We start from the raw sequence: 21,773 nt of genomic DNA on the forward strand, positions 1-21,773 counted from the left end.
TTGGGGACTGAATGGATCAAAAAGCCAGAAAAAAAAAATCAGAGTGAAATTTGCCAGGCTAGAGTTCTACGGTTAAGCCCTACCCTTTGCGTACAAAATCACAGGCTGGACATTTGTTCTCTGTACTCTCTCCAGCAGAATCAGCAGGACTGGGCACTGGAGGGGTGGTCAGGAGAGAGCAGCCACAGACACTAGGAAGTACGACTGAATGACCGTGAGAACAGAGAGGAAGATGCACTGAGCTACAGTGACAGGGCAGCAGATACTCAGTGGTCATGCAAAAAAATAGCAAAACAATAGATAAATCGAACTTAACAGCCAGCTCATGATCAGGTGACTCTCCTCTAAGGCTTCCTTCCGTCTGCTGGCAAGCAGAGTGACTAATAACAGCCTCCCAGGTCCTGAGTTAGGTCGTTTTACATGTTTATCACAGAGTACTCGAACCAGCCCCCGAAAAGTGGGTACTGTCATTTTTTAAGAAATGAGGGTCAACATGGCAAAGTAACTTGCCTAAGACGGTGAAGCCATCACTAAAATATAGGTCTGGCTGACACAAGAGCCCTTGCTCATTAAATGGGGACCTCTTGTCTCTGATGGCAGTTATTCACAGCGTATACGAGCTCTGAGCAGATCCCTAAGCCACCTCAGTAAGAAATGCAAACCACAGTATGGCTTTGGAGGTAAAGGGCACGGCTCGGAGTGCAGTAACTCATCCAACAAGCATTCCACGACGGTCTACCCTGGGCCGGGCTCAGGCTAGACGTGGACAATGCACTCCCTGGCCTTGGCAATGCCCACTGGCATCCAACAAGCCATTCTGGGCAAGTTCTCCACAGCACAAACCTCAGCCACAGCTGGCGAGACACGTGCACCAGCAGAGGTCACGGCCCCCTTGAATGCCATTCTCAAGGAGCCCCTCAGCACACAGAGCATTTTTTTTTCATCTGGGCTTTGACGGTTCTTTATTAATCTCCTGAGGATTATGGCTAAAAACTGCTGCACATTCCTTTACTTTTAATTACAGTCCTATGGAAGGTTTGTTTAAAAAAAAGTAGTAAAATTACTGCAGAAGAAAAAAAAGACCCCTTAATAATTTATTCATAATGCTATTAAGACAAAGTCATGTTTTATTGGGCTACGCGTGTTTACATTGTGACGCAGAAGTCAATAAGGGGGAGCTTTAGTAATATATAATATCCATTAATATTCTCCACATATGTTCACCAAACAAACAGTGTCTCAGCATCAATAAATGATTTCAATAATTAAAAAGTGTGATTTTCCCAGTCTAACTAGTTCCTATTGAAAGAATGCCACAGACGCTTATACTCACAGCCATTCATTCGCAGCTAAAGCAACTGTCCTTTGTGGAGAAAGCGAGAGCACAGAATGAATGTTAGTCCAGGAAGGGGTTCTTGTCTCCGTGCTGACACGAGCCCCAAGTGACCTTGAGGTCTAGACCCTTTCTTCTTCATCTGTCAGATGAAGAGACTGAGATGGGATGATGCCCACGTCTCCTCGGCTTTACAACTGTGAAACAGCACTCCTCTGGGCCTTATCTTTATCCCTTCTTGATCACCACTACCTTTCGTCAAGTATCATTTTGAAATGAGTTTCCTTTTTTCCCATCTGGGCATTCCCCTTCGACCGCTTAGCCTGGCTCACAGAGTCAACAGGCAGAATGGGGACCCACGCGCTCTGGAGTCAAGCCACGGTTCTCTCTCTGACTTGTCGTGTGCCCTTGAATAGGAAGTCACTTGGGAATTCTAGGCCCATCATTTCCTCACTGATGAGGGATTATGTGACGGTACTTAGCTTCCACCCGAGAGAGAGAGGGGATTAAATAATATGCTCGTATGGGACTTAGCCAATACTTGATGTTACACTGGGTACTCGGTAGTAATTACATTTTGAGTCTCACAGAACTCACCTGAAATTCCTTACAAATTCAAGGGCTAAATGCTTCCTTAAGAGAGTTTAGTTCCTTATTATCCCCGCCCCCCCCACCAAAAAAAAAACTGTGCCAAAAACTGAGACCTCTGATAGACTGCTGCAAGCATGATTTCCTTCACCTTAGCTCCTACGAATCACTAAGGAATCATGACCACTGTGTTTCACAATCTCAAATCATTTCCCCCATATTCCTTCCTAGATAGATGCTTATTGTGCTGTACCCAAAAAGGGAAAATGTCTTGTGGGTATTTCAACACTATTAAGACTTCCCTTCCACCATGACTAACTTGCTCATCCCACTATAAACTGCATTTTCACCAAGCTGGAAGAGACAACATGGCTTCGTGGAAAGAACTCCCATTTAGGCAGGAACTCGAACTTGATTACATGATAATAATAATTATTGTCAGCACTGATTGAGAAATCAGTCTATGCCGGCATTGTTCTCGGTAATTTTCATTTATCAAGTCCTTTATTTTTCAAGACAACCCTATGAGATTGTTACTATTTTCATGTCCATTTCACCGCGAAAAGAACACGCAGCACAGGGAGGTTAAAAGCTTCATAATGCCACATTTCCAGGAACTGGTGCACACCAGATTTAAACCCGGGCAATTTAGAGTCTGGGCCCTTAATTAATGCTGCTCTTCAGAATTGGCATGATAATCTGAAAGAAAATGTGTAGCCATATTGTTTTGTTTTTATTTTTCTGTTTATTTTGAGAGCGAGAGCAAGACCAAGAGAGAGGACGCAGGTGCATGTGCGTGCGCACACACACACACACGCACACACGACTGGGGGAGGAGGGGCAGGGAGAGAGGAAAGAAGAGAATCCTAAGCAGGCTCCCAGCCATCAACACAGAGCCCAATGCGGAGATAGATCCCACAAACCATGAGATCATGACCTGAGCCGAAAATCAAGAGTGGGTTGCCTAACCAACTAAGCCACCCAGGAGCCCCGTGTGTAGCCATATTGTAAGCACGCAGTATTTTCATTTAATGTAGGTCAAAATCGTTTTCTTAAGTGTTGTTGGTTTTCCCAATTATGACATAATTCATCCTTTACACTTCTCTACCTTAACTTCCCACATTTTTTACTCCACTGGCCCCACTACTGTCTCAGCCCATGGACACAACAGCCAGTGGCATCCACAGTCATCCCAGAGTGAACCTCCATTGTATTCCAGCTTGTACCTTCCCTAGGTCCTGGCTTTCAGAATTCTGCTTGCTGATATAGCAGCTTCCTGTCTGAAATAAAATTCAGAGGAACAAGTCCCTCCCCACTCCGGTATTTGTAGAGCCTCAGCCTCTGATGAGGTGGGCATTTACTTTAGAAGAGCTATTTATGAGTTCTGCTGAAATTCCTTTGAACAGTAGGGCCAGCAAGATGTTAGGGTACCCTCAAATTTTAGCCTGTGATACCTTGTCCTGTTAAAGGGAAGCTCCAAGGATTACAGGCTCCTCATTTCCTGCAACTCACTGATCCAATCAGCAAAAACATCATCAGCGTATTTGGCCAGGTAAACACCACGCTGAATGGTGTTCAAATAAACAGCAGCAACATGAGGCAGATAACAGGACTTCTAAGACACCGTTCCCAGAAGATAAACACAGTCATTTGCTGTTATCCTCTCACAAGCCCAGGAAGAAGAGCAGCCCTCAATTCCATAAAGGCAGAAACGCTGAGGCTTGGGGAAGTACGTGGGACCCCTGAACCCTGGGAACGAGTGGCAAAGCCAAGAAATAATGAAGTAGCAGATGGCAGGCCATCAGCAGGAAGGTGGACCTCCCACTGCCTCACCTAGCTAATTCGGGGCAGCTGGCAGTTTATCTAGAGATCATTGTCAAATCGTGCAGTGCCTTGCTTTTCCAAATGTGGCCTGTGCCCCAGCTGCATGGGCGTCACTTGGGAACATGTTAGAAATGAAGACTCTCCGGCCCTTCCCCAGACCTCCTGAATCACAACCTGCGTTCGGAGCTGACTGTTCCCAAGTGTACTATATAGTGGGAGGTTCTGGTAGAGGGTTCCTAGCTCGGCTGAAGACTGGCCTGCCTGACCTAGCTGTAAGTACATGTGACCATACAAAAGCAAAATCAGGGTCGGCTTTAGCTCGAGCGGTTACTTCGCATGTGGTTATTAAAAGCAAAATCAGTTAAGGGAAACATTTAAAAAGAAAACTGTACTCAGGATAAACAGTGACACCACAGCAGAGTCGGCAAAAGATCTCTACGTGGAAATCCAATAGGGATGTTCCATTCACTGCTCTGATCCGCCCTCCACTTTCTTTCACCTTGTTCTGTGCCCAAGGAGGCCGACCTGAATGAGAGCAGAGAGATAAAGAGGAGTGAGACTCCCCCTGGACTGGCCTCAGGCTGGCTGCGTCCCTCTGTGGGGGTCACAGTTCTCTCCAAAAGCCCTCACTGTCTCTGGGTTCCAGGAACGGCCCCTTCTCCTCCCCCTCAGGCCTAAGGCTGGTGACCACACTTTGCTGTCATTAACCTCTGCATACTGCACTATTCCTTTCTGTACCGTTTTAGTAATCCCTCGGTAATTTCTAGAAAACTCGGCTGGAATATATAACCTGTTTTCTACTGGGACATTGGTTGATGGGTATAGATAAAAACTGTAGCTATAGCTCAAAGAAAGAAAGGAGGATATAAGGCAATAACCTATCATGGGGAGGAGATTTCAAACAAAGAATGATCTGGGGAAGGAAAGAGGTTGCAACCAATTTAACCAAGGGCTGATGCCCCATCACACTTGCACCTGAAACACAAGAACCTGATCTGAACGTGTTTAAGAAGCTTACCCTTCACCTGTTGAGAAATCCTAATTCTCAGAATGGGATTTGCTGCATTTCAATAGAGAGTCCCTACTTATCCAGTGTGTAGTGGCCATGTGTTGTGACAGCAATGTCCCTTAGGTGTTCCTCTGGCTTGCATCCGTGAAACAGCCTGAGAAGATAAGTCGCCTGCTGCCAATGTCCCCTCCCCTTCCCTTCTTCTCCTTAAAGTTCCAAGTTGATCAGATACATCGCTGGCTTCCCTCTAAGGCCTACCCTTTCACAAGCATCCTAGCCACAGTCCACTCAGATCCCGCACTCCTTTGCAGAGCATCACCCCTCTTTTCCAGAAGCTTCCGGAGTTACATCTGATCACATTTCTTTCTGACCTCCCTGCATCACAGAATGTCAAGTGTGTACACTCATCAGCCCACCCTCGAAACAAAATGTGACTCCCAACTGGGTGTAACAGGGCACGTGCCACGCCAGCAGGCCCACTTCTACAAGAAGTTGGCACCAACAGACTGGTCCCATAAAAAGCCTTCCCGGCAGCTCCCCATCCATCATCGCCACTCATGCACCAAGCCTCTTTCCGCTACATCCTCACTCTGTCCCTCTATCTAGAATCTTATCTCCAACCACCACTTCTCAAGGAACTCCCCATCACCACCCAGCCTTCAAGGCCACTCCTTACAGGCCCACCTTTTTTGTAAAGTCTTCCTTGCAACTTTAAAATTTTTTTAACGTTTATTTATTTTTGAGAAGAGAGAGACAGAGCATGAGTGGGGGAGGAGAGAGAAAGAGGGAGACACAGAATCTGAAACAGGCTCCAGGCTCTGAGCTGTCAGCACAGAGCCCGACGCGGGGCCCGAACTCACGGACTGCAAGATCGTGACCTGAGCTGAAGTCGGACGCTTAACCGACTGAGCCACCCAGGGCCCCTTTCCTCGCAACTTTAAAACATAAAAATTTCTCCCTTATCCAACTCTGTTGGGGCTTTTTGCTTCTAAGTCAGAGCCAGGGGATTTCCCGTGAGCAGAATACATGTGCAAACACATATGGGTGGATATATGGGGCAAAAGGATTCAAGCATGACTTCCAGGCTCCTGACTTTTTTAAAAAAATTTTTTTATTATATTTATTTATTTCTGAGACAGAGACAGAGCATGAGCAGGGGAGGGACAGAGAGAGAGGGAGACACAGAATCCGAAGCAGGATCCAGGCTCCGAGCTGTCAGCACAGAGCCCGACGCAGGGCTCGAACTCACAAACCGTGAGATCATGACCTGAGCCGAACGAAGTCGGTCGCTCAACCGACTAAGCCACCCAGGCACCCCTCCAGGTCCCTGACTTAAGAGCCTAGGTGGAGGATGGTGTTATTTACTCGTTAAAAAAAAGAAAAAAAAAAAGTTTATTTATTCACTTCAAGAGAGACCGAGACAGTCAGAGTCGGAGAGAGACAGAGAAAGAGAGAGACAGAGAATCCCACACAGACTCCCCACTGTCAGCACGAAGTCCAATGCGGGGCCCGAACTCAGGAAACTGTGAGATCATGACCTGAGCCAAAATCAAGAGTCGGACGCTTAACTGACTGAGCTACCCAGGCACTCCTATTTACTCATTTTTTAAATTAATTAGTTAATTTCTGTCTCTCAGGCCTCCTCTATTCCGTAATGGTCCCTCCCTCTTCCCCCCAAGAGAAACATGGCCTACAGCATGAACCTAAAGTATGTTTCACATTCAGGACTCGGCTGATTGGTCTCTGTGGTGTCCTTTCACATGTTCCCTTACTTTTTTTGTCTTTTAAAAATCGTGGCTAAGACACATACCATGAAATTTACCATGGTAACTATTTTGAAGTGGACAGTTCAATGCCATTAAGTACATTCACAACAGTACATGATCATCCCCCCTAGAACCTTTCTCATCCTCCCCGAGTGAACCTCTGTACCCATTCAATAGTAACTCCCCATACCTGTTCCCCTCTTCCCCTTAACCCCTGGCAGCCATCACTTTACTTTCTGCCTTTATGTTCTGACTGTTCTAGGCACCGCACAGAAGTGGAATATCACACAGCATTTGTCCTTTTGTGTCTGGCTTCTTTCACTTGGCATAATGTTCTCAAGTTTCATCCACGTTGTGTTGAATTTCCTTCCCTTTTAAGGAGGAATACCATTCCGCTGGATGTAGACAGCATATTTTGTTTACCCACTCATCTACTGATGGATGCCTGGGCTATTGTGAACACTTGGTGGTGTCATTTATCGTGGCTGTGGAAGCAGAAGGAAGCGGCATGAAAGGTAAAGGAAGAAATGCAGATCCAGTTTGGGTCGCGTGAACTTTCAGCATCTGGGCGCTATACAAATGATCATTTTCAGTAGACGGATAATACATATGGCTCTCGAGCTCAGAAAACTATCTGGGCTGGAGGTATAGCCTTACCATTTGTAGGCACTGGGGTTGCAACGGAAATCAAGAGAGTGGATAAGATCACCGGTGGAGATAAAAGCAGAGTGTTCAGCAATAGGCAAGGGCTGAGTCCTAAAGAACTCCAATTTTGCGTTGAGGTAGGGAAGGATGAGCTAGAAAATGAGACAGAATGGCATGCAGAAAAAATAGAAGGAAATCCAACAGAGCATGTGGCTATTTGATTCTGAAGAACTTCTGGAATAGATGGAGAAAGTCAGGCCTCATCAGTTTGGTAAAAACTAAGACTGAGAATAGATAAAATTGAAATTCATTAAATTATGAATATTGATTTTTCAAATATGGTATGGTACATTTAAAACTATCTACTTGAAGCTTGCAGAAAATGAGTTGTAAATCTGAGAAAGTCATTTGTTCAAGAAATAGTAGAGGAAAATAAATACTAGGAAGGTGTGTATAAAATCATTTGAGTTACATTTATGACAAACTGTTAGGTGCTTGCAATACACCTTACAGAGCTTTTAAAGTGGTTGTAACAAAAAGAAATCCTGTCCCTCTCTCTCTCCCTCTCTTTCACACACACACACACACACACACACACACACACACACACACTATCCCAAGAGACTGGCAACTTTACTGCATCAGAAGTGCAAATGCTCTAGAATGGCATTTTTAAAACCCCAGCCCTTAGCAGTCCATGATCTATAAAAATCATTGTTAAGCAAGAAACAGATTTAAGTTAGACTTCAGGACAAGCTCTCTGTGACTGGAAATTGTTACAAACATTCAAAATTGTTTGATGTGGATTGCAATTGAGGGACCACGGAATATCTTTTCCTAGCATTGTTTAAAAGCAAAAATGGGTTCTCATCTGTCTGGAACTAAGTGTGAACATGTCTCAAGATAAAGAAAAAAGACTGGAAGATCCCTCATGGGTCCTCCTTTTCATAATATTATATGATGCCGCTGTTTCACTGCTTTGGGTAGAAGAGCTTTCTTTCATCTTTCAATTTCCAATCTACTAGAATAGATAGCCCAGCCAAGTTTCTCAGACTCATTGACTTTCCCACTTCCTTAAAAAGCTCAGATGAAGGCATCTTTCATCTTTAATTACACTTCTGAATATTTTCCCCTTATTCTACTTATTACCGTTCACTTATTTGCCCTCCCTTCTCTATCTTTTCCCTCCCTTATTTATCTACCTATAAAACACATTAATATTCAATTCTGCCTCACCGAAATACAGTATTTTGAGAACTCAAAGTTGGTGGGTACAGATGAACCACACATGACATGAGCGAAAGTGATTAATAAAGATTTTCCAAGGTCAGAATTTTATAGCTTTTGGCCAAAGGCCATCACAAGGCTTACAGAGGAAAGATAACTTACAAAGAGACCTTTTGAATAAGTTAGAAAGATCAAACAACGACTAAGTTGGAACGAGTTTGTAAATGTAAAAGTAGGTAACATTTCAAAGTTACTTTATTAAAACGAGTCGTAAGACCAATGCATCACTATGCCGTTTGGGCTGCAGTGTCTAACGTAACATTAGCCGTGATGTTAAAGTGGCCAGCGAGTAAAAGAGGAGAAAAAATTATGCATGTGTCCCAGACATTCAAACTTCCCTTTTCCAGTGATGTTCTAGAATAAATGTTAGTTTAATCATCCCCCAAAATGCGTAGAGTTATTTCTAGATACAAAAGAGGAGGAAATAGGTGCATATGGGAACACCTACTATGTGCTATATATGACTTTTCACTTATTCTTCACAATGATCCTATGAGATACAGACTCATCAGCTCCATGTTCCACACAAAAAAGGTTCACAGGGATGTGACAGCCCCTGTAGGTCATACTGTGGTAAATGGCAGGGCTAGAGTCTGGACCCAAGACTGTTGAAGCCCAAAGCCCGAGCAGTTGCACGACAGTCCACTTTAGGGAAAAGGAAATATGAAACGTTCTGGATTCCCGGTTCTAATACAGGCTCAACAGACCAGGAAATAAGCCGATATCTGCCTTTAATTATGAAGTAGACATGATTTAGAAAAAGACTTCTGTGAAAGCCTGGCTGAGTTTAAGAGAGGTAAGATCGATCAACCAAAGTGAAATTCTTTGTAACCCTCTCATAACACTTGAGAACACCAGTTTCTATAACAGCTAGCCTTTTAGGGACAGGGGAGAAGGTATTTTGTATAAAATCCCTTTAATGAGAAGACAGGTAGCGGGGAGAGTGCTAGTTAAACCATTCGCACCGTCAGGCACTTGATACGCATTAGCTCACTGAACTGTCACAACCGTCTCTTGTGATATTATACAGGAGAAACTGAGTCTCAGAGAAGTTCAGTATTTTTTAATGTTTATTTATTTATTGGGGGGAGGGGCAGAGAGAGACTCTCAAGCAGGCTCTGCACTGTCAGCACAGAGCCCTATGTGGGGCTTGATCTCATGAACCGTGAGCCGAAATCAAGAATCTGATGCTTAACAAACTGAGCCACCCGGGCGCCCCAACAGTTTCTTGATCAACATCATTAGGTAATGGAGCTTGGGTCTGGATCGAAGGCTGATTCCAAGACAAAGTTGCTCCACAGTTATGCCTTTGTGAGAAGCGGCACTGAAGACATCTAAGGCAGTACCTCTCAGACTTCAATGTGCACCTGAATCACCTGGGATCTTGTTAAAACACATGTCTGATTCACTGGGTCCGGGGGAGAGCCTTAGATTCTGCATTTCGAACAAGCTCCCAGGTAATGCTGACAGCTGCTGGTCTGCAGACCACTATTAAGAATAGAATGATCTAAGTATTTATACGGCAACCCCCGCCAGCATGTGCCTAAACATGGTATGCTTCCGCTAGATGGCTTCAGTGGAAGCTCCGCTTTCTAAAGTATTCAGCGATTGCTCTACCTGATGGGATGGTAATTTGCTACAGCTGCTAAGCTAGGGAGTGAGGGCATGTAAGAGACTGGGACCGGGGTAGGCGAGTGGGGGCGTTAGGTTAGTTACCATGTGTGCGTTACCCCAAGCCCTCGGCACAGTTCTGCAAACATGTGGACAACTGCTCGGCAAACGAAGGATTCTACAGCAGCAGTAAGCAGTCCCCATTTGGGAGGGAGAATTCTGTCACGTCTCCTATGATCGTGGAGGCTGCCGCAGTTCTCAAATGGTCACGATGCCCTCCGACAGACCCACATCCCTAGGGGTGACAGCGCTCAGCCCGGGGAGGAGCCAAACACCTCCCAGCAACTTGGAGGTCTTTGGCACAAAGTTGTTTTGCAACCTTTTGCCACGTTCCACTGCTCTGCTTTGCACTCCACCCCCTCCACCCCAACTCCCGGCCCCCTGTCTCCCTCCAAGGGTTCAGCTCTCCTTATAGAGCTGAAGGGCAAGGGACCCTCCTCCGTGTCTGCAATCTGGAGTCAAGGCTGACTTCCATGGAATGTTTTGCTATTTCAGTGGAAGCCAACTTCACAGCAAATTGCTCTGGTTACCACTGGGGTCACTTAGGTGTTTGCACAGTCTATAGTAATTGCTTTACTTCGGCAGGGGAAAAAAAAAAAACCAACTTATTACCACGTTCTTGCAGCTGACAGTGGCTTTTGTGTAGGGAATCTTTCACATCAAAGGAAGAAGAAATACGTTGTAGCACTGTTGGGGAGGAAATTTTCCTTTACCCTTCAAGATCTTCTAACTCACGGGGTGTTGTAGGTAAGTGATGAACCCGGGAATCTACCCCAAAAACCAAGAGTACACTTGACACACTGTATGTTAGCCAATTTGACAATCAATTATATTAAAAAATAAAAACTAAAAAAATAATAATAAAACAATTTTTAAATGAGTAAATGTTAAAAATTTTTTTTCAATAAATAAAAAATAAAAAGGGAAAAAGTCTGACACCAGACAGAGTAACAGGAGAAAAGCAAACAAAATTTAATAACATGTATACCTACTGTATACATGGGACACCCAGGAAAACTGAGTAATTCCTGAAATGGCTGAAGCCATCATCTTGAAAACCATCTTTCACTAAAGACAAAGGAGGATATTGGGGTGGGGAGTCAGTCAGGGCAAGTTACCAGGGAAAGCACAGGAAACACAGGTAATGTTTTATGCAGATTTAAGTTCACTGCCTTCCCCACTGATAAGAAATTCTAGAGATGACTCAAGCCCCTCTTCCTGGTACAGGGAGGGAGACACCCTTACAGATGGGAGATTTCCCTTATACAAGTCAATGTCTCCTACAAAAGAGTAATTTCTACTCAGTTTTAAGACTTTCTCTTGTGTCTGTTTTTTCTTAAAAATAACCAGCTTAAAACAATCAATATACCAAAGAGGCTTATCTTGGCTTGACAAAATTTTGCTTCCCTACAGAACTCACACTAGCTGTTTCCGGAACTGCTCACTCCTACCCGCCACACCTCTTCTATGGGCCAGCTGAGGCCCTGCTCACCAGGGACAAGTTCCTAACGGACACTCTGCATTCGGCCCATGTCCAACAGGGGTGGGTGCCATGCCAGTGGCAACCAGATTGGGACACTGACTCTAAGAATGATGTGGGTAATGAGGTCCCGTGGGGAAAATGGCTCCCAACTGCACTTGATCAATATCGCCATAATGAGTGGAGTTCACTCCCTCCCAAACAGGCATCTCTATTCTCTTCATCTCACATCCCTAAGGCTCTTGGGTTTCCAGGCTAAACCTGGAAAGGGAGGTGGAGGAGAAAAGCAGGAGGTGCAGATATATCCCGATTCTAAGAGGATGACTGTGTTAACTTTTATCTTTACATTTCACACAACTTAGCCAATCCCAGGGCAGAATCCTTTTCTCTCTTCTCTTTTTTGAGTCAGTCTGTTATCGTGCCCAGTGCTCTTTCTCATTAATTTTTTCCCCACATCATCTCCTGCTCCTCCCTCTGCCGTGACCTCTCTCCCCTGTGACTAGTTGTGAAGGTTCTCTTTCATTTTCTCTGTAAAGCAATCTTTGTAGAGCTAACTTTAACTAGCCAACCAATTCTTTCTCAAGCCTGTACAAAGCATCCCGTGGAAGCAGGCAGGCAGGCACAGACAGAGCTGGCGTGCATGAGGCCAGCAGCCCTCCCCACTCGCCAGCCTTCTCTCTGCACATGTTCCCAGCGATCATAGGAGACAATGACTCATAACCCCTGCACTTGCTCCAAACCAGGCCATAAACACCTAAGGTCCTTTCCAGCTTCTACGTGGCAGAAAAGAGGCCATTTCCCCCGCAGAACTAACAGAAGTCACATATCGTGTTAGGACATTCGAGGGACGGTGATTAAAGTCTTAAGAGCAACTCAGAGCCAGAGACAGCTGGGTGGCGCCTGTTGCCGTCAGTGTCCTGGAGCTGGCCGTTCCTTGCGGGAAGCATACGTGACAATTCCAGCTGAGGAAAAAGACTCCTCAACACTGTCATCCTCTTGACCTTAGATGTGTTCTCTTCCTTTCCTTCTCCTACCACTACCTTGTTTCCTTTGGATGTGCTGGTCCCAGAGTTAGCCTTGTTTGGGTCTTGACTTTTTCTGTCTCTTGCCTTCCAGCGCTCCTACTTGGTTAAATTCTCTTCTTTGCTCTCAGCTACAGGGGCTTAACCACAGCCCTCAATCCAGAAGGCTCTGCCCTGGCACCAGTTTCCAGGCCCTCCCAACCTTGCCACGTTCTCCCAGTTCTGGGCTAACAGGATTCATCCGTATTCGATCACATGCCTTGCACTAACAGATGACGGAGACAAACCCCATCCAATCTTGGTAAATAAATTAGCGGGGGGAAAGGGAGTAAGGGGTTTCCCACGGAAACCTCAGAGAAAGAGATCAATTCAAAAAGACATACCTACACAGCAGTGCATAAACCTGACTGACAGTAAAACTGAGATAGTAAACTAGAGATAGTAAAACTGGTCATATAAATAACCGCAGTAAGAATTTAGATAAACCCACAGGGGAATAGGCCCTGAAGGATCAATGCAAAGAAATGACGGCTGGGAGGAGACAAGGCACCCCTACCCGCTCTGAGTTAAATATCATTCTCGGCCAACATGCTCCTGGACAGAACACGGAGGGAGTGTCGCTTAGTGATGAAGTGTGCATGCTCTGGAATCACACTGCCTGTGCTCGCTCCTTACTTTGCAAGTACTAGCTGGCATTTGAACTTTTTGAGCCTCAGTTTCCTTATAGGTCACATGAGGACAGCAATACCTATCATAAGGTTGATGGACTGAATGAAAGGGAATAATGCACGTCAAGTGCCTAGTTAGCGTAGTGCCTAACACATAATGATTTCTTAATCGATACGTGCTTGGAATCCTTTGTGTTTACTATCAGAGCAGAATCCTGAGCTACATGGGCAATGGATCTTCACGACATGAATGGCTCACCCATACTTTTTATTTTTTAATCAAATGTTTATTTTGAGATAATTGTAGATTCACGTGCAGTTGTAAAAATAATAATAACAACACAGAGAGATAGCATTTGTTCTCTATGCAGATTCCCCAACAGCCACATTTTGCAAAACTATAGCACGGTGTCCAATATCACAGCCAGGATATTGACACTGATACAATCGCGAATCTTATTCAGAATTCTTGCTTTACTTCTACTCATTCGAGTATATGTAGGCATGTCTTTATCTTATGCAAGGTTACGCACGTGCAGGCTCGTGTATCCAGCCCCACAGTCAACAGACACAACACGTCCGTCACCACAAACATTCCTGGGTTCTCAATCAATTTTTTAAACAGCCTCATTTGGGTGCCAAAGTCAAAATGCTCATTTCTGCCTTTCTTCTGGTTCCTGGTGCCTCTTATCAAGAACGCCCATGAACTCCTCCTGAGCCATGATGGAACTCTTCATCCTCCAGCGCATTGGTTCAAGCACGGAAACGGAGCACCTGGCCATTAAGGAAGCGGTGAGGATGAAAAGGAAGAGGAGTAGAGAGAGCAAGAGAAGAAAAAGCAGGAAGAGGAGGGAGGGGAGGAGTAAGAAGGGCAGAGGACAAGAAGGGTGAGCAGGAGAAGGAAGGGGAGGAGGAGGAGGAGGAGGAGGAGGAGGAGGAGGAGGAGGAGGAGGAGAGCAGAAGGAGGAGTAAGGGGAAGGGTAGAGAAGGAAGGGAAAGAAAGTGAGATCAGGAGGAGAAGCGGGGAGAGGAGCAGGAGGGCAGGAGTTATGGCAGCCCCTTCCAAGTCCAAAAGACCATGAGCAGCACCACCATCTCCCCGATCTCGGTGCCCACCCATTTCACCCACGAGGAAACTTCTGGTCAGCAGGCCAGTTCTGAATTGCTATAGTCCAGAGTCCAAACAGAACCTGTTCTGATTCATACTGAGATTTGGTTGTAAACGCAAGCCCACAGGAGTTATTAAATTAGGCCCCCCAAACCCAGACCCCATTCAGATGAAAATGAAACGGAAAGACACATATGAGGAAGTACATGTGCAATTACACTTTCGTGATATCTAAGCTTAGGCTCAAATAACTTTTATGATGATAAAAATAAAGTATACTCGTTACATCAAAGTTGGCAAGTGCATAAAAACGTAACAAAGAAAATAATAATCACTCGTAATCCCATCACCAAAGATGATGACCATTATAGTTTCTGGGGTAAAATATTCTCTCAGGTCTTTTTTCATGCAAACGTATCTTTATGTGCGACACTTAATTTTACAAAATTAGTAGTACACTACATAGAGATTTGCATCCTGGATTTTCCCTTGAACATGTTATTGGGTTTCTTCCATGCTTTCGAATCTGCTAAATCACAGTACATGATGAATTTAGAGACACAGCATGGTTTATTCATCCACCTCCCTACCATTAGATATTTTGTCAACTTCTGTTTCTCAGCGTAACACGGTGGTCTCCAGATTCTGGACTGAGAAGGGCCTTGAAATGTACAGAATTCTCTGCTCACATTTCAGTCAACTCCGTGTTTATTTAACACTGATTTTATGCCAGCACTCTGATGATACGTGACAAGATCTTCAACTTTCAACAAAGGGATTAAAAAAAAATTACTTGCTTCTATTTGGCCATATTATTCGGTTAAAGAAGAAAAAAGAAAAAAAAAAACGTTTTCCCATTTGTTTCTATGCCAACTCTACTCTCTAGGGAGTCCAAACACAGGAAGAACAATCACATAAAATTCTATGAGATCCTCTCCCATATGAACTGTTACCGCTACCACGGTAGGTTCCAGGCACATAAGCACTGGGCAGGATATTTTAGTTCTGGAATACTTCTCACGAGAATCATCTAAAGGACAAGGTGAAAGACCCAGTAACCTTCCAAAGTACCTCAACATCTAGGATTCCCAACATTTTCTAGTCCTCTCAGGTGCTCGCTCCATGTGACCTGATTTTCATCCTTTTTGGACTACACAGCCATCACCAGGCCACGGTGAGACAGGCACAGACACGGTGACGTCACTGCCTCTTCAACCTCACAGCATTTACAGAAAGCAGCCCTCTCTCTGTAGAAAAAGATCGGAGACTGCCAAAATGATCATTCTTAGTAAGACTACACATGCATCGTGTTTGACATTATCCCATTAAAATTGTGCTCAGATGTGTTATTTTACGTGTAGATGAAAGCACGTCTTCGCTTTTCTCGGAATCACAATCAGTTTCCTGTATTACAGAAACAACCAAGGGTTGATTGTTAAGTCTTTACCTAACAGCTTCCTTCCCACTGCCTCACAAACATACTTCCCTTCATAAAAAATACAATGTCTTTCAGCAACTGATTTCCCCTGGAACTAAACCCCCTTCTTTCTTTTCCTTCACTGCCAAACTTCTTTAAAAAGCTGTCTACATTTGAACTCTACTTTCTCATCCAACATTTTCAACGTCCTGAGATGTTTTCTGCCTCCACCATTCCACCGAAATTACTAATACCGTCTTTGTTTGTTTGTTTTTTGTTTTAATTGTAAGTACTCTGGGCTGTCCAATCCAATGGGCTCTTACCAGGCTTCACCCTGCCTGGTTTTCCACCAAACTGAGTTCTTTGCTCCCATCCTCAATCAGAAAACACTCTTGTGACTTCCTTGACCCTTTGCTCTAATTTTCATCCTAACTTCCCCACCAATTCTCAGGCTTTTGACTTTGCTGCCCATTAAATGCAAACTTCCTTCAGTCTCCCATCCTTCAGCTCCCTCCGCATGAAACTTAGGCCATCACTCCCTTACTTCACTTGTTACCTGGATCCCAATGACTCCCATACCTTTCATTCCAGTCCTCCTGTCCCATAGTGAGGTCTACAACCCAAGTGTCCCTTTAAGCCAATGTCCACATGAACTTCCCAAGGGCGCCTCAAACTTAACCTTTCCAAGCCAGCATCCACATGAACTTCCCAAAGACACGTCACACTCAACCTTTCCAAAAACAAAGCCATTATCTCTCTCTTCTCGGCCTCACCCCAGCCCAACACCCCTTCCCCCAGCAGGAGGCAAGTTCTACCCGCAGATGTCTGGGCCTCAGTTCAATTCGGAGCAGTCCCAGCCGGTCACTGATTTAACATACAGAGGATGCATCTGACCCTCAGCCCCCCTACGTCCAGTTTTCCTTTCTGAGTGTCTCCCAAGTTCAGCCTCACAGGTATCCACTTGAGCTTCCGGAAAAACTTTCTACCTTGACTCTCCTGCCTGAAATCCTCTCATTCCCTTAATTTCATATCATTCCCAGAAACATACCCCTAAAGCCCTGGGAGGATCCCGTTCAACAATCATCTGGTGAGGATCTACAGTGTGCCGGGCACCGGGTTAGGCCCTTGGGATATGTAAGTGAACAAAGCAGACAAGAAGCCTCACCTCTGGGGTGAGCTCTGGGGAGCACTCAGAAGCAATAAACGTAATAAACAATAAACGTAATAGCATTAAGTCGCTACTCAAATCTTCACTGGCTACTCCTTTCTTACCCTCCCCACCATAAAAATAAAAAATCCGAACATTTAAGCACGATGACATCAAAGACCCATAATCAAGTGCCCGATTTCCAGGTGTCCCACAGTGTCCCCTTCCTCACTGGACCACTCACATTGGCCCAGCATGGGGCATGCCATCACACCTCCCAGGCTTGCTCAGGCTGGTTCCTCAACCTACACTGCCCTTCTCCTTTTTATCTACAAAACACCACTCACGCTTTGAAATTTCTATGTAAATGTTACTTCCTCTATAAAGCTTTTCTGTCCTGAAAACCCTGGACAGGCATCAAAATGAATCATTTCTTCTATGCATCTTTACAGCAGGTTTATTTATCCTATCAATCATTTTACACTTACAAAACATGTTATGTGTGAGGCACAGTGCTAGGGTGTGTGTGTGTGTCTATGTGTGTGTACAGCAATTGCTTCATTCTGCCGTGTATCGTATTTATTTATATACATCTCCACCCTCCCACAAACACAGTAAATTGTAAGATTCTTGAGAATAGGGCTCATTTTTTTTTCATATTTACATCCCCACCATATTGCCTCGAACATGGCTGTTGAATGAATGAATAAAACGCCATATATTAGGGGCGCCTGGGTGGCTCAGTTGGTTAAGTGTCTCAACTCTTGGTCTAGGCTCAGGTCATGATCTCACGGTTCGTGAGTTCAAGCCCCACATCGGGCTCTGCACTGACAGCGTGGAGCCTGCTTGGGATTCTGTCTCCTTCTCTTTCTGTCCCTCCCCCGCTTGAGCTCTGTATCTTTCTCAAAAGGAATAAAAATAAACTTTAATAAAATAAAGTAAAATAAAATAAGAAAGACTATATATTAGTGGTAGTACTGAGTGTGATAACGACAATCTGATTATTTAGTGACTCTAGGTAATAAGAACAACCTATGTATAAAAGTGCAATCAGCTGAGGCGATATCCTTCTCTAAGGATGATGGGTGTTATTTTTCAATTATCACCAATTAATATGCACGGAGTGCTCACAGGATGACTGATGCTGAACTGGCGGGGGGGGGGGGGGACTCTGTGGAACATTACTGAGGTGGGCCTTGCTCTCCAGTGCTCTGAAAGAAGTAATTTATCTTTATATTCTTGGCATCGATATGCAAATTAGTATATTCCTAGGAGCATAAAGTAAAGACCAGTTATGTAGTTCAGAACAGGTATATCCCTCTTTAAAAAAAATCATTACAAAGAGAGTCAAACTAATGGTGGGGATGTCTTAGGAAGAAAGTATGCTAATCCCCAAACAAAATTTTTTCAAATATTTAATCACAAGTTTTAAAAATCAGCCCTGACCAACCTCTGAGCCCCCCACGGCATTTGATTTGCCAGAATCGTATTTCCACATAATGTTGGAAATGCGTTTGTCTCTTAAAACAAGTGTATAGGTGAAAGCCCCATGAGGTCTTGGGTAATACTGTCAGTCCACAGACTTTATGGTTTTAAGTTGATTTATTTTGAGAGAGAGTGTGGGGAGGAGCAGAGAGAGAAGGAGAGAGAGAATCCCAAGCAGGCTCCGCACTGTCAGCGCAGAGCCCGATGCGGGGCTCAAACTCACAAACTGAGAGATCACGACCTGACTCAAAAATAAGAGTCTGACGCTTGGCGCCCCAGTCCACAGATTTTAAATCACTCAGAAGGTCAGAGCCTTCAACAGCTGGTGGGCAGAAGCTTCAGAAAGAGCAGAATCTACTTCAGGAACCGGTCAAGAAACAAAAGTCATAATTTGCTTTATTTTCCGCTTAATAGACATTATTCCCACAAGGATTCCCTGCTCCTCACGTTCTGCACCTGGAAAACTCCCACTCACTCCCTTTTTTCAATTCTTGAACGTCATCTGCACTGGGAAGCCTTCCCAACCTCTACCAAAGTTAGCTAGCTAGGCCTTCCTCTGCACCCATGAATACCCAGCACATAGATGCTCTGTGGCATCGATCTCCTGGTGCAGTAACTCCCACCCCCACAGCCAGGAGCCTCATCAATGTCAAAGATTATGTCTTATTCACCTCTTGTATCCCTAGAACCTACCCAGGGCTGGTGCACAGTAAACGCTAAATAAAGGCACAGAATTCATGTTTAAGGCCAAAGGAGAAAAGCAGCATTGGCTGCTGAATACACGGGTTCCTACACACCTCTACGTGTACCTAGCTAATGCTAATAATCCAGGGAACAAAACTTCTCTCCTATTCCATTTTCTGGTTCAGCAACACTAGCTCCAGAATGGGCCGTCACAGCTTTGCAGGCTGCAAGGGGTTGCCATGGAAACGAGGTTCTGGATGGAGGCTCTGGCTAAAGAGTCCTTTCTCAACTCAAAAGAAGCTACAGAGATGCAAAGGGTATTTTAGTTCCCCCTCCTCTCCTTTTCCCCCAAACCTTTCACTCCTCGGGAGCGCTGTGAAAGCTGACACCAAGCTGAGTTCTGGGAGCCAGTTCTCCTGCAATTCCGTACAGTCCTGGAATGGCCTTGCCCATACAGAACAATGCAGATTTAGCTCTGGACTATTTTTACTGCCTTCTGTGCCTCCTTCGCCTTTCCTTTTGCCTTTTGTTATTATGGCTCTTCCTTCACTTTGCCTCATTCCCATATCACACCGAACTGCCCCAAGCAGGTCCGTTCACAACCGGCCTCCTCTCGATGAGCCGTCCCTCTGTCCTAAAATGGCAGGGAAAGAAATAGAGCGGATCCGGGGGAAGGTGTTGAAGGAGCCACTCCCGCCTCCCCCACCCCACCCAGACACAGCCAGGTGCCACGGTGCGTGGCCCGCCAGAGAGTCACGGTCAAACACCCCATAAATAATGCAGAGGGCAGCCTCTTCCTCCCCGTTCCGTGTGGCACCTGAAAGCAGGAACATTTCGCTGAGGGTTAGTTGCCGCACTCCACATAAAAAGGGCAGGAAAGTGGCCTCGGAGCAGGAACACAGGGCAGCAGAGGGGCCCCCAGCTGATCGCGGGCTGCAAAGCCCCCTAGAAGCACGTTTGCGTGATTACTTGGTATTTAATTGAAGTATTGAAACGCAGACCTGCGACAATGAGACTGAACCTAAAACGTCCCCAGCCGCGCTGGGGAGCTTTAAACACTGGGAAATTTTACACAAAAGGAGTAGAGAAACCGAGCACAGGGAAACCTGATGGGTGCCATGAGGCCCACTGGTTCCGGACTCGCCCGCCTGCCATCTTTTCACAAAGGGCTCTCTCCTCACCTCAGGCCTCCCAGAGGGTTTTTTCTTGATCTTGGGATTCGCACAAAGCCAAAAATCCAAGGCGAAAACCCCGACAGAAACTTACTTTCACAATCAAATTGAAAAGACCTTCCTAAGGCTAGTTCCCAGGAGTTATTTAATTCTCTCAGCTTCTAGGTTTCTTTCTCCTTTTTCTAAATAAGCTCAGTCTTTTGATGCAATATGCATGACTCCCAGACACAGGGAGGGTCCTCCATTGCAAAGAGACAGCACTTTCTTCCATAATGAGTTTCGCCCTTCCCAGCTCACATACACAGGCTCCATCTCTCGGGTTTTCTGACCAGGGTGGTGTTTGCCTCAGCTCTCCTGCAAGTCTGGCCTCTGTCAAGAGGGCTTCAGCCAGCCGGACCGTGTGCTCCATGTGGGTGCATGCGGTGGAGATGACTCCCTGGGACAGGGTCCTGCCTGTGCCTACGGGACCCTGAGCCAAGCATCCCTCTCTGCCGAGCGGAGCTTGGGACATCTACCACCAAGATGTCCTCTGGTCGTCCCACTGCTCGTCACCAGGCTGCTGTCAGACCGAGGGGCACAAGTGGAGGTGGCTTGCAAGTGTGGAGCATTTTCATCCCCGAGGAATCTAAAGATTTGGGATTTAGAAACGCCAATTCTGCCCTTGTTCATCATTGAGGCTGCCGTGTTCTTCATGGAAGGAGCAGCCTTGCCGGGGCCAGAACATCCAAGGTGACCTTACGGACCGCGTAGGACCGCGTAAACTACGTGGGATCTTTAGGAGGATAAAAGGTTTCCAAGTTCTTGAAGAGATTTGTTTATCTGGGGGAGAGTGCAGGCAGGGGAGGGGCAGAGAGAGGGAGACAGAGGATCCAAAGCAGGCTCTGTGCTGACAGGCTGAGAGCAGCGAGCCCAACGTGGGGCTCGAACTCACGGACTGCAAGACCATGACCTGAGCCGACGTCAGATGCTCCACCCACCGAGCCACCCAGGTGCCCCAAGGTTTCTGGTTTTGACTGGGACTCAGAGATAGGGCCGCCAGACAGCATCGCACTCTTGCAGAGGTGAATAGAGCGCTGGTGTCTTACAAGGAGGACGGTGAGTAGAAGACTGAGAAATCTACGGCCCTAGAAAAAAGGCTGGTGACGTTGAACCATGACACATGCCGTATGCTCAGCAGGGAAACGGAGGGATGTCCCAAATGGATATCAAGGCAGGAAAAGGGCCTTCGTGGTGGCCCACGGGCCTGGAGAGCAGACGGAGTGGGCGTGAGTTAGCAGCCCTGCCCCTTGATGGATCGCGACGGTGGTGGGCAAGGCTATTTTCCCTGAGCCTCAAGTTTCTCCTCTCCCCACTCGCACACTCTGTGGAGCTTGGGCTGAAAATGAAGGGAGATAAGCAGTTGACTACTCTCTGCATAGAAAACGTGACCTGTAAAAGTTAGCTGTCCTACCTCCACCTCCTTCCCTT

General features: G+C 45.7%; 1 protein-coding gene across 1 annotated transcript in view; it reads right to left on the reverse strand.

Moving 5' to 3' along the window:
- Positions 1 to 21,773, reverse strand: part of ASTN1 (astrotactin 1) — a 303,213-nt gene that overhangs the window by 234,175 nt on the left and 47,265 nt on the right.

This window comes from Lynx canadensis, chromosome F1, assembly GCF_007474595.2.
Source record: "Lynx canadensis isolate LIC74 chromosome F1, mLynCan4.pri.v2, whole genome shotgun sequence".
In the NCBI taxonomy this organism is placed as follows: Eukaryota; Metazoa; Chordata; class Mammalia; order Carnivora; family Felidae; genus Lynx; species Lynx canadensis.